Raw genomic sequence first — 13,939 nt, forward strand, 5'->3', positions numbered from 1 at the left:
TATTCAACCACCCCCGCTCCCTATCCCCTGACTGCCCCGACCCCTATCCACACCCCCGCCCCCTGACAAGCCCCCCGGGACCCCTATGCCTATCCAACCCCCCCGTTCCCCATCCCCTGACCACTCCCAACCCAGAACCTCTGCCCCATCCAGCCACCCCCTGCTCCCTGTCCCCTGACTGCCCCGAGACCCTCTGCCCCTTATCCAACCCCCACACTCCCTGCCCCCTTACCATGCTGCTCAGAGCACCAGAACTGGCAGCCGCGCCACCCGGCCAGAGCCAGCTATGCCACCGCACAGTCTAGAGCACCAGGGCAGGCTGGCGGCTCTCTCAGCCCCACCGCCCAGAGCGCTGGTGGCATGGCGAGCTGAGGCTGCGGGGGAGGGCAGACAGCAGGAGAGAGGCCGGGGGCTAGCCTCCCCAGCCAGGAATTCAAGGGCCGGGCAAGAGGGTCCCACGAGCCGCAGCTTGCCCGCCTCTGATCTAAACCATCTCAACATCATAAAGATTTCCCTAATATTCAGAATGAATTTTTCTTTGGACCTACCTGTTGATCTTAGGGAGCAAGTGTTTACATCACCAAAACCAACAGCGTTAGTGTTAACTATCTCCCGTGTTGTCAATATTGGCCAGGAGGCCACACAAATTAACTGCCTTCCTTCCCCTTGAAACGGTCTTCATTCCAGGTCTAGGTAGGAACATAATGACAGAGCAGTGGAGCAAGTTAGCACTATTTAAAAATTTTATTAAGGTGATGTTAAAAAAAAATAGTGAACAGAGTTTGAGCATAGAAATTTCTGGTTATCAGGGAATAACGTACAGATTATCGAGGGTGCAAAGTTTGGTTTAAGATCCGGTGGCATAAGGAATACATAATCTGCAATATCCCCGATTGCGGGTAAAAGGTTGATGGGTCAAAGTACAGGCATTGAGATATGAGGGTATGAAGTTCATAGAGTGGCTATGTTCAGTTGTAGAGTATAATGAGTGGATATGATGATGAGGATGCATTGACCCTCATTTGGTGAGATTTAATGTTCAGGGAGTTTATGGTTCCAGTTCATATGATCCAACGGAGAAGGTCACTTGGTCCCTTTCTCGTAGTGGGAGAATGATGTCACTCTGGCTCACGCCTCCTGGTACTGTCAGTGGCCGGTGATGTGCTCGATGTAGGTGTCCCTGGACCATTGGATGGCGTCTGAGCACTTCTATGTGTAAGCAGAGTCAGGATGAGCTCTACCCTGACATCTGGTGGGGAATTATGGCGAGTATGGAAAAGAACTTCAGGGGCTAATCTTGTTTGTGCAGGCACACCCACCCCGCCTAGCATGAGCCCACGGCAGCCCAAAATGGTCACTTTGGCTGCTGTGGGATCCCCAGTTTCTCTGTTATTGGGGCAGGAGGAATAAAGTGTTGTTACCCTGATTATGTGAATCAAGGACAATGAAACTGTTTTATGACAGAGGGTCTCACCATCACCTAAGTAGCACTCGCTAGACAAGGGACATGGGCTCCAAAACTCAGTGAATTGAGAGAGGTTGGGGACAGGTATCTGTACCTGATGGTATGGGCCCCTCTTGAGGGCCTGAAACACCAATTGCACCTTCTCTTTCCACTGTGGAATAGCAGAGCTCATTTTGATTCTATTAAGAGTCTAGTTACAGGCTGCTATGCTGAATTCACTTTGGGCCAATGGTGCACCAGCACTAGGGCTTCCCTACTACAAGCTGAAATCAGTGAGTGCTGTATTAACTAATGGGGGAGCCTAAAGATTTATTGCTAAGTGGCTGGCAGAACAGTTTGCGGGATGGTTGGCGTGGCCCGCGGGATGGCGAGTGGAGCGGAGCTGAGAAGTTTGCGTGACAGTTGGTGCGGCACACAGGATGACGAGTGGAACAGAGCAGAGCCGTTTGCAGGACGGTTGGCGCGGCCCACAGGATAACTGGAGGAGCGGAGCGGCTCATGGTGAAGACTGCAGCAGAACCCCATGGAGAGGCGGGGCAGTTGGCCTCGGACCACGTAAGATGCCCCTTAATACCCTGCATGCCCCTTTCTCCCCCCCTATTTCCACCCAGGCTGGGGGGCGGGGAAGAATCTGCAGATAAACTTTTGAACTCTGGGGCTGTACTGACCAGGGACAGAGACTTTTGGGTGATTCTTGGGTTGCTGGACTCAAGAGACTTTTGAGGTGTTGGACTTTGGGGGTGGGTCTTTTGCTCATGATTTGTGTTATGAATCCTGTTTGTAGTGTTTTCCCAATTTAATGTTGATGTTGTTTACCTCATGTTATTAAACATTTTCTACTACATTCAGACTCCGTGCTTGCAAGAGGGGAAGTATCCTCTCTTAGAGGCGCCCAGGGGGTGGTATGTAATTGTCACTGGATGGGGGCTCAAGCCGGTTTTGCATTGCGTTATTGAAACAGAACCCCTGGATACTGAACCCGGCCCTTGTTGCTGCCAACTCAGATGGGCAGAAGGGTTACATATGTATAAATAGAGGATTTTAGTTTTTAGCGTTGTTGGCCTGGACTTTTCACCTCTGAATTTAGCTACAAGTTTAGGAATATTTTGGAATCTGTGTCTCTTCTATTTCCTGTCTGACCTTATGTCCAGATTTGTAAGTGTTCAGCATGCACAATTGGGTACAGATTTTCAAAATAGCTCAGTTTCCATTTAGGCACCTAAATGAAGTGGCCAGTTTTCACAAAATCATTTCGCCACAGCAGTCGGTGCACCATTTGGGGGGATGGGAGGGCTCTAGCCCCCCTCCGGTGTGAGTTTTGTACCTGAGGTCTGCTCACAACACATGCCCTAGCCCCAGAGGGAGCTCTCAACTGCAACAGAGCTTGAGTGTAATATGTGATGAGTCCTGTGCTGCTCCCAGCTTCTGCCTTTTGGGCAGGGAGTTTGTTTATAAACAGAGGCAGGGTGATTAAGTTAACAAAAGACTTGTCCTTAAATTAAATTAAATTAAATTAAATTAAATTAAGGATAGTTGGATGATCCTGAAAGTTGTGCCAGGCACTCCAGTTAAAAGATAGGAAACAAAGGGTAGAAATAAATGGTGAGAATGGAGAGAAGTAAATAGTGGCATCCCCCAGGGGTCTGTACTGGGACCAGTACTGTTCAACATATTCGTAAATGATCTGGAAAAAGAAGTAAACAGTGAGGTGGCAAAATTTGCAAATGATACAAAATTACTCAAGATAATTAAGTCCAAAGCTGACTGCAAAGAGTTGCAAAAGGATCTCACAAAACTGAGTGGCTGGGCAACACAATAGCAGGTGAAATTCAATGTTGATAAACGTGAAGTAATGCACATTGCAAAATATAATCCCAACTATACATATAAAATAATGAGGTCTAAATTAGGTGTTACCCGTCAAGAAAGAGATCTGGGAGTCATTGTGGATAGTTCTCTGAAAACATCTGCTCAATGTGCAGTGACAATCAAAAAAGTTAACAGAACATTGGGAATCATTAGGAAAGGGATAAATAAGACAGTAAATATCATATTGCTGCTATATAAATCCATGGTACGCCCACATATTGAATACTGTATGCAGATTTGGTCACCCCATCTCAAAAAAGATATATTGGATTTGGAAAAAGGTACACAGAAGGGCAACAGAAATGATTAGGGTATGTAACAGCTTCTGTTTGAGGAGAGATTAAAAAGACTGGGACTTTTCAGCTTGGAAAAGAGATGACTAAGGGGGACTATGATAGAGGTCTATAAAATCATGAATGGTGTGGAAAAATTGAATAAGGAAATATTTACTCCGTTACATACCACAAAAACCTGGGGTCACCCAATGAAATGAACAGGCAGCAGATTTAAAACAAAAGAAAATATTTCTTCACAGTCAACCACTGGAACTCTTTGCCAGGGAATGTTGTGAAGGCCAAAACTATAACAGGGTTCAAAAAAGACCTAGATAAGTTCATGGAGTATAGGTCCATCAATGGCTATTAGCCAGGGTGGGCAGGGCTCCAACACCATGTTCTGCATGTCCCTAGCCTCTGTTTGCCAGAAGCTGGGAGTGGGTGACAGGGGATGAATCACTTGATGATTGGCTGTTCTGTTCATTCCCTCTGAAGCACCTGGCATTGGCCACTGTCGGAAGACAGGATACTGGGCTAGATGGACCACTGGTCTTACTCAGTATGGCCATTCTGTTCTTATATAGAACCCAGATGTATCTGCCCCCCTCCCCGCACTGTAACCCACTAGACCCCACCTAGGTTCTATCTCAGCTCTATCCCAGAGCTGAGATAGAACCCAGGACCTGACAGTCTCTCTACAGAGTTAGTAACAAAGTAAGAATATACATTAAAATTTTAAACCTCACCAGTGTCCCTTAAGTGACTTGCCACAAGATGTCAGAACATGTTAATATTAGAGCTGAGTGAGTCTAATATTTATTTTCCTTCCTTTTATATAGGAATTAGATACAGTGCTCCTGTCAGCTAATTGCTAAGTTATCTGACAACAAAACTAGAGTTTTCAAGTGCCCAAGTAGCACCTGGAATCACAGTTAAAGTTGTGCCCCCTCAAAAAAAAAATCTGAAATGGCACCCCTGCCAGCAGTTCCACTAAGAACAATGGAAACTGCTTGGTTCTGAGGTTTTGTTTTTTGTTTTTTTTTTAAATTTGGCCCTTAATTCATCAGAAGCTTCTCTATGAGATTCAATCGGGTCACCTGTGGTACTCACCTGACTTATAATTATGCCAGCTTGCCAGGTGGAGTTCTGCTGCCTGTCAGGATAGGAGAGTCAGACTGAATGAAAGGTACAGAGATTTTTGTGTCCTCTTACTATGGCAAAATTAGAGAATATAATCACAAAAGGAGTGGGGTGTCTGGTAGCATTTTTTCAGTCCTGAACTCCTGGGATTTTACTACTGTAACTCTCAGGATTTTGGAGAACAGTGTGTGAGAAATGGGAACATGCATGCTTTTTAAAGCTCCACTTTCTCCTGTGAGTAGCAGTGCCAAGTTCATCTCCAGGTACTAGAGACTGGGTATCTGCAGGGTCCCTCCCAGCACCACAAGTTACTTTCTCTCCTGTCAGCACAGGACTATCTCTTTCCATTTTCACACCTGCACAGTCTCTCGGGGTGCCCCACCCAGGTAGCAAGCATTGTAAAATATCTTCAGTACCTCCCTCACCTAATGCCAGAGAGCAGGACAGTGGTGAGCCATCACCAAGAGGTACCAGAAAACTCAGAACTTCCTAGCTATTCTGCCAGCAAGATTCTGAAGAGGCCAGACTTCTCCAGGGTTCTGTCATGGTATCAGGTAACAGAGCTGTACTGAGTTAGCTGGGGGAAGGAACAATACCATTCAGATCTCCCCACCTGGGGTTTATCCAGGGTCAAATCCAAGCACGCACACGAAAGAAAGAAATGAGCATTGATCAGCCCTTTACAGTAGCATGACAAGTGCCAGGCTTCAAAGTCCCCTCTTCTGGACCAACGTTAAGAAAGAGTACTGACTTACATTTTCAGATGTTGAATTATCAGTTATGCTCAGGCAGGGTATAATCCAATGGGTTCAGCCATGACTTTCCAGAAAATATTATCACATCTGGACTAGGCAGACCACTGGCATGATAGAACTTAATATATCAGGGTAGATGAATTCTAGACCCATGTTGTTTTCAATCTTGAAAAGTTGGAGTAGTCCCAATGACACAGACTATGTTCTTCATAATCCTATATAGCAAGATAGATTTTCTCTTTCTATTAAAAGGATTTTGGTGTCTGTTTTTACAATGAGAGAATCAACTAGCTTGTTGTGGAGACTGTGGGGTTTTATTTCTTTCATGCATCTCACCACCTGTGTAGATTTTCCGCTTTGTTGGGGAGTGTGGGGTTGCAGCGGAAACCAGATAACCCACATTCAAATACACTGGTTTCCTGCCAGTATGGGGATGCAGCAATTTTTCAGTGGTCTGGATATGAAGCAAGAGCACCATCTAGTGATTATAAACTGGTACATAAACTGTGTGCAGTGTAGGTGTGGCCATGTTGGTCCCAGAATATTAGAGACATAAGGTGGGTGAAGTGAGGTAATATCTTTTATTGGACCAACTTCTGTTGGTGAGAGAGACAAGCTGTCTCTCTCTGGTACATAAACTGGCATTTTAACTCACCAAAGTTACTGGGTTGACACCTCTTGAAACTGAAGTATTCTCTGCTGAAGAGAGAAAGCCAAATGCAAAAATATTGCAGATGAAAATGGGCAGTTTGACTTTATGGGCTGAGTTAACACCCAGTGAACTCCACTGAAGTGACGGATATACTCGGGGTGCGTTTGAACCTATGTGTCAATTATCAAAATATGGTTACTATTACTGTATTTGGGGAAAGCTCCTTTCTACAGAACAGATACAGCTGCAAAGGCTGCATGCAGTGACATTTTCTCCAGCACTGACCACCAATATTCCAAAATTGTGACTTGGAGGGACCACGCATAGGAAGAAGAAGGAGTCCAGCTTCACTGTCCACTTCATTCCTTAGCCTCTCTGCTAAGACTAGTGAGCAGGTCAATTTGTGTCAGTTGTGATTCATTCATTGTGTCATGTGATTCATTCTAATTGGTGATTCATTTATTTATTTTACATGGACTCCTGGACATATAGTTAGAACCAAACTAAGACTCACTCACTCATTTCATGTATCAGGGGGTAGCCGTGTTAGTCTGTATCCACAAAAACAACAAGGAGTCGGGTGGCACCTTAAAGACTAACAGATTTATTTGGGCATAAGCTTTCATGGGTAAAAAACCTCACTTCTTCAGATGCAACTCATTTCATATAGACAAATAGTTGGCAGATAGTATAGAACTTTTCACCTATATAGTTAGGCATTGGTTCTAACCCAACTTCAAGTCACAGGCACAGAATGTGTCTGAAGTTCAACAGTATGGAGATGAAATCCCACTTTTAGGGTACCTGTTCTATTCAGCAAAAGTACCTTTCAACTCTTGATTATCAGTTCTAATCCAAACAGTCCAAGAATCATAGAATCATAGATTAGGGTTGGAAGAGACCTCAGGAGGTCATCTAGTCCAACCCCCTGCTCAAAGCAGGAACAACCCCAACTAAATCATCTTAGCCAGGGCTTTGTCAAGCTGGGACTTAAAAACCACTAAGGATGGAGTTTCCACCACTTCCCTAGGTAACCCATTCCAATCTTGGGAGACAGACCAGTCCTCGCTTACAGACAGCCCCCCAACCTGAAGCAAATACTCACCAGCAACCGCACACCATACAACATAGACACTAACCCAGGAACCTATCCTTGCAACAAAGCCCGATGCCAACTCTGTCCACATATCTATTCAGGGGAACACCATCATAGGACCTAATCACATCAGCCATACCATCAGGGGCTCGTTCACCTGCACATCTACCAATGTGATATATGCCATCATGTGCCAGCAATGCCCCTCTGCCATATACATTGGCCAAACCAGACAGTCTCTACACAAAAGAATAAATGGACACAAATCTGACATCAGGAATCATAACATTAAAAAAACAGTGGGAGAACACTTCAACCTCTCTGACCACTCAGTGACAGACTTGAAGGTGGCAATTTTGCAACAAAAAACCTTCAAAAACAGACTTCAAAGAAAGACTGCTGAACTTGAATTAATATGCAAATTAGATACAATTAACTTAGGTTTGAACAGAGACTGGGAATGGTTGGGTCATTACACTAATTGAATCTATTTCCTCATGTTAAAATAGCCTCACACCTTCTATGGGTCATCTCGATTATCACTTCAAAGGTTTTTTGTTGTTGTTTTTTCTCTCTCCTGCTGATGATAGCTCATCTCAATTGATTGGCCTCTTACAGTTGAAAAGGTGGGAGTAGCCATACCATGTTCTCTATATGTATAAATATCTTCTTTCTGTGTGTTCCATTCTATGCATCTGATGAAGGGGTTTTAGCCCATGAAGATTAGATTAATGGAGATATCCCATCTCCTAGAACTGAAAGGGACCTTGAAAGGTCATCAAGTCCAGCCCCCTGCTTTCACTAGCAGGACCAAGTACTGATTTTGTCCCAGATCCCTAAGTGGCCCCCTCAAGGATTGAACTCACAACCCTGGGTTTAGCAGGCCAATGCTCAAACCACTGAGCTATCCCACCCCCAAAAAGCTTATGCTCAAATAAATTTGTCTAAGGTGCCACAATTACTCTTGTTCTTTTTGCAGATACAGACTAACACGGCTGCTACTCTGAAACCATTCCAATGCTTCACCACCCTCCTAGTGAAATAATTTTTCCTAATATCCAACCTAGACCTCACCCACTGCAATTTGAGACCATTGCTCCTTGTTCTCTCATCTGCCACCACTGAGAACAGCCTAGCTCCATCCTCTTTGGAACCGCCCTTCAGGTAACTTAAGGCTGCTATCAAATCCCACCTCACTCTTCTCTTCTGCAGACTAAATAAGCCCAGTTCCCTCAGCCTCTCCCCGTAAGTCATGTGCCCGAGCTCAATATTAATTTTTGTTGCCGTCCGTTGGATTCTTTCCAATTTGTCCACATTCTTTCTGTACTTGGGGGCCCAAAACTGGATGTAATACTCCAGATGTTGCCTCGCCAATGCCAAATAGAGGTGAATAATCACTTCCCTCGGTCTGCTGGCAATGCTCCTACTAATGCAGTCCAATATGCCATTAGCCTTCTTGGCAACAAGGGCACACTGTTGACTCATATCCAGCTTCTCATCCACTGTAATCCCCAGGTTTTTTTCCACAGAACTGCTGCTTCACCAGTCGGTTCCCAGCCTATAGCAGTGCATGGGATTCTTCCGTCCTAAGTGGAGGACTCTGCACTTGTCCTTGTTGAACCTCATCAGATTTTTTTTGGCCCAATCCTCCAATTTGTCTAGGTCACTCTGGACCCTATACCTACCCTCGAGTGTATCTACCTCTTCCCCCAGATTAGTGTCATCCTCAAACTTGCTGAGGGTACAATCCATTGCATCATCAAGATCATTAATGAAGATACTGAACAAAACCGGTCCCAGGACCAACCCCTGGGGCACTCGGCTTGATACCAGCTGCCAACTAGACATTGAGCCATTGATCACTACCCATTGAGCCCAATCGTCTAGCCAGCTTTCTATCCACCTTATCCAATCCATACTTCTTTAACTTGCTGGTAAGAACGCTGTGGGAGACCGTACCAAAAGCTTCACTAAAGTCAAGGTATATCATGTCCACCACTTTCCCCACATCCACAGAGCCAGTTATCTCATCATAGAGGGCAATCAGGTTGGTCAGGCATGACTTGTCCTTGGTAAATCCATGTTGACTGTTCCTGACCACCTTCCTCTCCTCCAAGTGCTTCAAAATGGTTTCCTTGAGGACCTGCTGCATGATTTTTCCAGGGACTGAGGTCTGTAGTTCCTCGGATTCTCCTTTATCCCTTTTTTAAATATGGGCACTATATTTGCCTTTTTCCAATCGTCCGGGACCTCTCCTGATCGCAACGAGTTTTCAAAGATAATGGCCAGTGGCTCTGCAATCATATCAGACAACTCCCTCAGCACCCTTGGATGCATTAGATCCGGACCCATGGACTTGTACATGTCCAGCTTTTCTAAAGTGTCCTTACCCTGTTCTTTCATCACTGAGGGCTGCTCACCTCCTCCCCATACTTTGCTGCATAGTGCACTAGTCTGCGAGCTGACCTTGTCTGTGAAGACCGAGGCAAAAAAAGCATGAGTACTTCAGCTTTTTCCACATCATCTGTCACTAGGTTGCCTCCCCCATTCAGTAAGGGTCCAAAAATTTCCCTGACCTTCTTCTTGTTGCGAACATACCTGTAGAACCCCTTCTTGTTATCCTTCACATCCATTGCTAGCTGAAACTCCAGTTGTGCTTTGGCCTTCCTGATTACACCCCTGCATGCTCGAGCAATATTTTTTTACTCCTCCCTAGTCATCAGTCCAAGTTTCCACTTCTTGTAAGCTTCCTTTTTGTGTTTAAGATCACCAAAGAGTTCTCTGTTAAGCAAAGCTGGTCGCCTGCCATATTTGCTATTCTTTCTGCACATCGGGATGGTTTGTTCCTGCTCCCTCAATAAGGCTTCTTTAAAATACAACCAGCTCTCCTGGACTCCTTTCCCCCTCATATTAGCCTCCCAGAGGATCCTGCCCATCAGTTCCCTGAGGGAGTCAAAATCTGCTTTTCTGAAGTCCAGGGTCTGTATTTTGCTACTCTCCTTTCTTCCTTTTGTGAGGATCCCGGACTGCTCACTGCTGCCCAGGTTGCCACCCACTTCTACTTCCCCTACCAATTCTTCCCTGTTTGTGAGCAGCAGATCGAGAGGAGCACGGCCCTTAGTTGGTTCTTCCAGTACTTGCACCAGGAAGTTGTCCCCAGCACTCTCCAAAAACTTCCTGGATTGTTTGTGCACTGCTGTATTGCTCTCCCAGCAGATGTCAGGGTTATTGAAGTCCCCCAGGAGAACCAGGGACTGTGATCTGGAAACTTCTCTTAGGTGTCCAAAGTAAGCCTCGTCTACCTCATCCTTCTGGTCTGGTGGTCTATAGCAGACGCCCATGACAACATCACCCTTGTTGCTCTCGCCTTTAAACTTAACCCAAAGACTCCCAACAGGATTTTCTCCAGTTTCCTATTGGAGTGCTGAGCAATCCTACTGCTCCCTTACATACAGTGCAACTCCTCCACCTTTTCTCCCCTGCCTGTCCTTCCTGAACAATTTATACCCATCCATGACAGTGCTCCAGTCATGGGAGTCACTCCACCAAGTCTCTGTTATTCCAATCACATCATAGTTCCTTGACTGTGCTAGGACTTCCAATTCTTCCTGCTTGTTTCCCAGGCTTCTTGCATTCATGTACAGGCACCTAAGATAACTAGCTGGTTATCTATCAAGGAAGGTTAGAGAACAAAAGCTATTATCATCTGATGTCTGTTCAGTAGTTTGAATGAAATGATTTCATAATCTTAGTACAGCTTTCTAAAGCGGAAGATGTCCACATTACTGAAACCACTAACAGCACTGCAACTATCAATAGAGGTGCTAAGGGATGATTGAACCATGGGTTGAACAACACTCACATCTAGTGTTCTCTTTTCCAGGGCAGGAGTGAGTTACTTTGGAGAAGGCAACGTGTGTATGACACTTTTACTGACATTGCCTTTTCTGTACCCATTCTGTGGGTAAATAAAAGATTTCATCCTCGAGGGCTGTCATTCCATCACTGAGCTGATGCTTTGAGGTAGACATTTTCTGGTGGCTCTGAGTCACAAAACCAACACCTGGAGATTGCAGAAGAACAGACTCCCGCAAGGCTCGGTACTGGCACCAACTGTATTTAATGTATTCACCAATGATCTACCAAACACCATCCCCAGGCACCAACAATGTTTGCTTGGCTCAAGGGACCACCTGAACAATGATATGACTACCATAGGTGATTATTGCAAGAAACAGAGATTGAAACCAATTACATCAAAGACCACGTCAGCATGCTTTCTCTTACTTCTGTGGGCTCAGAAACAACTTGATCTTAACATCTTTTTGAATGATCAGCAGGAGGCACATGATCCAAAGCCAGAGTGTTTGGGATCACCGTAGTGTGACAAAAGACATCCCTGAATTCACACCCTGCATGCTATTGTAATGATATTTGTGCAAAGTATGCCTTGTAAGGTATCATTTGAAAATTCATGATTTGCTTGTCAGTATTGTCCTGGTAAAGTATGAGTGGTGACATTGTATGTGAAGTTATAAGATTCATGTTCCAAACCCTAGAGCCCTGCCCAGGCAGAAGTCAGGTCTGACGTAAACAAAGAAAGGAATGTGTGCTTGCCTTAATTTGCATTTACATTTCTGGGAGAAAATCTGGGACTAGGAGTGTGTTGGGGTCACCCTGTGATAATTTTTAAGCCTGATAAGAGCCAAGGTGCGGCTAGCTGGCTTCAGCACACACAGACATAAGCTGGGAGTAACTTTCATTCTGGAGGCTGTTTGTAAGCAGTCCAGGTTGGAGGCTACAGGAGCAAGGCATAGTAAAGGGCACCACAGGTTACAAGGCAGGGGTGACACAGCTACTCATTAGTTGGGATTGCACTCTGTATTTGTACATGAGCATGTGATTTAGGTGTGACATACCAATCACATTAAAGTAGCTCAGAAGATCAAAAACAGAAACTCTCCTAAACAAACTGGTAAGATCCATCTGGCGAGACAATGTGCAAATACTGTATAGGCTGCCGCTCACTTTCTGCAACTCAGTTGGTGAACAGTTTACCCCAGTTTGGTTAAATTCTGCCCACACTGGACTAGGAGGCACACAGCTTAAATCACACCATAAGAATTATTACAAGCACACTGAAGCCAACTGTAAGTATTCTCACACTTCTTATCAAACTGTCTGTACTGGGCTATCTTGATTATCACTTCAAAAGTTTTTTTTCTCTTACTTAATTGGCCTCTCAGAGTTGGTAAGACAACTCCCACCTGTTTATGCTCTCTGTATGTGTGTATATATATCTCCTCAATATTTATGCCACTCTGTATGCATCCGAAGAAGTGGGCTGTAGTCCACGAAAGCTTATGCTCTAATAAATTTGTTAGTCTCTAAGGTGCCACAAGTACTCCTGTTCTTATTACATGCAATTGTTGTCTTCTTATTTTTCCTCTAGCCAGAGGCGTCTGCAACAGCACTAGCAACCGCAGACTTCATTTCAGTCTTAGCAGCAGAAATGGTATGTCAGATCTAGACCTGGGATGAAACAACCAGCTCCCTCTTCTTCATCTTCAGCAAACAGCAGGCCTCAGATTTGATTTGAGGACTGAGCGTAGTGGACCAATTAGTGCCAGCCAGTGGGAGCTGTGGGAAGTGGCGGCCAGCACATCCCTGTGTCCCTCGCTGCTTCCCGCAGCTCCCATTGGCCAGGAACAGCGAACCACAGCCACTGGGAGCTGAGGGCAGCCATGCAAATGTAAACAAACAGTCTGGCAGCCCACCAACGGATTACCCTGATGGACCATGTGCGGCCTGCGGGCCACAGGTTGCCCACCACTGTTATGAGGTCCAGTAAACTATACAAGACCTTCCCTTTGAGGGTTCTGCCCTGTTTTCTGAGAAAACTGATTCCCGACTTCATAGCCTGAAAGACTCCAGGACCACCCTTAAGTCTCTTGGCCTCCACACTCTGGCCAATCAACGGAGACATGTTAAGCCACAACCCCCACCTCGTCCCTACCAGCCACAAAATAGGCAAGATTTTTCCCGCAGGTGGGCTAGAAATAATAGGAAGAGGCCCCACCCTTCGTCAGACCAGGGCTCTGGTCAAACGAAGCAGTCTTCTAGCCAGAAGCAGAACTTTTGAAGGTGTGCCCGGGGGCAATATACCAGTCTGGACAGTGAATCCATCCCATCTTACTTTCTTGTGCGACTGTCCCCTTTCTACTCTGCATGGGCCCGTATTACTTTGGATCACTGGGTATTCCGAACGGTAGAAAAAGGATACTCTCTCCAGTTATCTACCCTTCAACCCCCCATTCCCTGTCTCTCTTCAGGGACCCTTTTCATGAGCAACTACTTGAGCAGGAGGTGCACTTGCTCCTATCGCTGTGGGCAGTGGAAGAGATTCCTCAGGAGCTGACGGGCAAGGGCTTTTATTCCTGGTATTTCCTAATACCGAAAGCTAAAGGCGGCCTCTCAGCAAGTTCATGAGGAAACTGAAGTTCTGCATAGTCTCTTTGGTCTCCATTATCCCTTCCTTGGATCCAGGGGACTGGTATGCTGCCCTCGATTTGAAGGACGCATACTTTCATATAGCAATTACACTGTCCCACAGAAGGTACCTCAGGTTCGTGACAAATCACAATCACTACCAGTTCACAGCCTCCCATTCAGCCTGTCAGCAGCTCC

The 13,939-nt window shown here is 45.5% G+C and overlaps 1 protein-coding gene across 2 annotated transcripts in view; it reads right to left on the reverse strand.

The window, feature by feature from the left end:
- Nucleotides 1-725: 725 nt before the first annotated feature.
- Nucleotides 726-13,939, reverse strand: part of YBX3 (Y-box binding protein 3) — a 66,920-nt gene continuing 53,706 nt past the window's right edge. For both annotated transcript variants that reach the window (XM_065572083.1, XM_065572090.1), the window contains one exon: nucleotides 726-3,149. The gene's annotated coding sequence lies outside the window, so the exon portion shown is untranslated. The remainder of the gene's footprint in view (nucleotides 3,150-13,939) is intronic.

Source organism: Chrysemys picta, chromosome 1 (genome assembly GCF_011386835.1).
Source record: "Chrysemys picta bellii isolate R12L10 chromosome 1, ASM1138683v2, whole genome shotgun sequence".
NCBI lineage: Eukaryota > Metazoa > Chordata > Testudines > Emydidae > Chrysemys > Chrysemys picta.